General features: G+C 40.2%; 1 long non-coding RNA gene across 1 annotated transcript in view; it reads right to left on the bottom strand.

Annotated features, from left to right (window-relative positions):
• Positions 1-476: 476 nt before the first annotated feature.
• The window catches only part of LOC106878723 (uncharacterized), a 13,862-nt gene continuing 10,937 nt past the window's right edge, over positions 477-3,401 (bottom strand). Inside the window, exon 3 of the long non-coding RNA XR_001410538.2 lies at positions 477-595. This is a non-coding gene — a long non-coding RNA (uncharacterized LOC106878723). The remainder of the gene's footprint in view (positions 596-3,401) is intronic.

Genomic DNA, 3,401 nt, shown 5'->3' with positions numbered 1-3,401 from the left:
ATAGAAGAAGACACTTGCCTGAGATGCCATGCAGTGGGACTGAACCTAGAACCATGTGGTTCGGAAGCAAGCTTCTTATTTCTTTACTGCCCACAAGGGGCTACACATAGAGGGGACAAACAAAGACAGACAAACGGATTAAGTCGATTATATCGACCCCAGTGCGTAACTGGTACTTATTTAATCAACCCCGAAAGGATGAAAGGCAAAGTCGGCCTTGGTGGAATTTGAACTCAGAACATAGCGGCAGATGAAATACCGCTAAGCATTTCGCCCGGTGTGCTAATGTTTCTGCCAGCTCGTCGCTGGCAAGCTTCTTACCAAAGCAAGCAAGCTTCTTACCACACAGCCATGCCAGTGCCTTAACCTTTGCAAAAAAAAAAAAAATTTTTTAATGACAAAAAAGAGAAAGAAAAAAGAAAAGAGAAGACAAACAAAACTGTTCTGAGCCATTCTTTATGTATCAATAGAGACAATTCTCTCGTGCTTCAATGAACTCTTCGAAGATAACTGAATTTTCTTCAACTACGCTGCAGCAGTAAGACTAAATGGTCAATGTGACATTTAAATTTATGATTTTGTCCTCAAATGTATTCTACAAAAGAGAAGTTGGTGCTGACATATTTAATGTGTGAACAATTAAAATAACTAACAAGGAATAAATAAATATACAGTGAGTGAGGTGGGACGGGAGGTGGGGGGAGAAAAATCAATCAGTTATTGATGTTTTCTTGTTATTTTTTCATAGGCATGCATTTTAACCATGTATGTGTGATAAACTGGTGGCATGTGTGATTGTTGAGTAGTTTACTTGCCAACCACATATGTGGTTTCGGGTTCAATCTCACCTTCTGGCACCTTAGACAAGTGTCCTTTACTATAGCCCCAAGCCAACCAAAGCCTTGTGAGTGGATTTAGTAGATGGAAATTGAAAGAAGCCTGTCATGTGTGTGTGTGTGTGTGTGTGTGAGAGAGAGACAGACAGACAGACAGAGAGAGAGAGCGGATGTGGTAGATGGAAACCGAAAGAAGCCTGTCGTATATGTTTGTGTGTTTAAGAGAGAGAGAGAGTGGATTTGGTTGATGGAAACTGAAAGAAGCTTGTTGTATATGTGTGTGTGTGCGTGTACGAGTGAGAGAGAGAGAGAGAGAGTGTATTTGGTAGATGGAAACTGAAAAAAGCCTGTCATATGTGTGTGTGTGTGTGTGTGTGTGTGTGTGTGTGTGCATGTGCATTTATCTGTGTGTGGGTCTGTCTTCTTATCTTGACATCACCCAACTGATATAAACAAGCATCACCATCATTCAGACGGTGTCCCTTGTTTCCAGTCTTCCATGAAAAACATGGTTATGAGGAAATATTGTCTTGCTTGGAAACGATTGAGAGTACGTAACAGGAAGGGCATCCAACCGCAGAGAATTGGTCTCAGTGAATCCCATTTGGCACAACATAAGCACGGAAAAGTGGACATTAAAAACAATGATGATGGTGGTGGTGGTGGTGGTGGTGGTTTTGAATATAAACACTTTAAAAAAATCTATGCAGTTCCTAGATTCTTCAAAGTTCATTATAATATGTAAATATCTACACTTGAATACAGACATATACAGCTTTCTCTATTTTAACTTCATTTAATGATCATTTTCAATGCATTTTATTATAACAAGTGTATCTATTTTCATTACTAACAGCAGTGGTACACTAATAGCACCAATAATTATCCAGTATAAACACATATTCTACTAAATAAATATGGCTTTGTAGCTCTTATAAATAATTACACTTGCTGTTTAACTTGTAGCTATCATACTCGATTGACTACTTTCAATGATGTCACAGTCACAACTAGTACATCAATGCTGAAATTTTTATTACTGAATAAATAAATCAATGCAGTTTAAAGCATTAATATTAAAACTAAAATTTCAGACTTGTTAGCATGCCAGGCAAAATGTTTAGTGACATCTTGTCTGTCTTAACATTCTCAGTTCGAATTCTGCTGCGGTCAAATTTGCCCTTCATCCCGTTCAGGGGCAAGAAAATAAGGACCAGTTGAACACTTGTTGGCCTTGTGCTAAAATTTGAAACCAATATTCTTTTCTACTCTAGGCACAAGGCCCGAAATTTTTAGTTAAAGAGTTATTTGTGTGGAAGAGGGATGTCCAGGAAAACATGGGACAAAGTATTAAAGGCCAATCTCAGGACAGTGATTCTTTCAGAGGAGATGACAAAGGACTGAGATATCTGGTGCTTTGCTCTACTCAAGAAGACCCGTCCACCACAGCAGAATTGTTAATGTCCCCTCCCGGCTGAAAGGATTTTTGGCCAGCAAGAGCCCTGTGCTGGAGCCATGTAAAAAGCAACCACGCTGGAGCCATGTAAAAAAAATATAAAAAAACATCCATCCTGGTGCCGTGTAAAAAGCACCCATGTCAGGGTTGTGTAAAACGTATCTGTGTAGGTACCATGTAGAAAGCATCCATGTTACAGCCATGTAGAAAGCACCTGTGTCAGCACCATGTAGAAAGTATCTGTGCTGGCTCCACATAAAGTACAACCATGCCAAGCTACATTTGAAAGCACCTGTCCAGGGCCATGTTAGAAACGCTTATGCCGGTATCATGTAAAAAGCACCCAGCACATTCTGTAAAGTGGTTGGCATGAGGAAGAGTGCCCTCTCTCCCCCCTTTTTTTGTTTTTTAAAGCTACAAATGACAGCATTTTTGTGCAGATGGCACAAAAAAAAAAGTACCCAGTCCATGCTGTAAAGTGGTTGGCATTAGAAAAGGCAACCAGCCATGAAAACTATGCCAAAGCAGACATTGGAGCTTGATACAGTCATTGAACCCATTGGCTCCTGTCAAAACAGTGCAACCCAATCCAGCATGGCACACGGATGTTAAATCATGATCTTGATGTTGAGGTATTCATATATATACGCATATATACATATCTTGTTTTGCAGATATACACAAATATGTATCCAGGCAAAGTGACTGAATTCCTTTCGAACGTTGGGCCTCATGGAGGCAAAGTGGCTGAGTTCCTTTTGAATGTTGGGCTTCACAGAGGCAATGACTGAGATCTTTAGCATTATGTCATGTTTCAGAAGAAGACCCCTCAAGCTGGGCAAAATCGGAATCGTGGCGGATACTGGTGTCACGCAGTTGGCACATAAAAGCACCCATTACACTCTCAGAGTTGTTGGCATTAGGAAGGACATCCAGCCCTAGAAAACCATGCCAAATCAGACTGGAGTCTGGTGCAACCTTCCAGCGTGCCAGCCAGCCCAGTCAAACTATCCAACCCATGCCAGCATGGACAACAGACGTTAAATGATGAAGATGAGATGATGATGATGATGATATATATATATACATGTATATATATATATATATAT

This window comes from Octopus bimaculoides, chromosome 25 (assembly GCF_001194135.2).
Source record: "Octopus bimaculoides isolate UCB-OBI-ISO-001 chromosome 25, ASM119413v2, whole genome shotgun sequence".
Lineage (NCBI taxonomy): Eukaryota > Metazoa > Mollusca > Cephalopoda > Octopoda > Octopodidae > Octopus > Octopus bimaculoides.
This window is presented reverse-complemented; position numbering and strand designations above follow the sequence as displayed.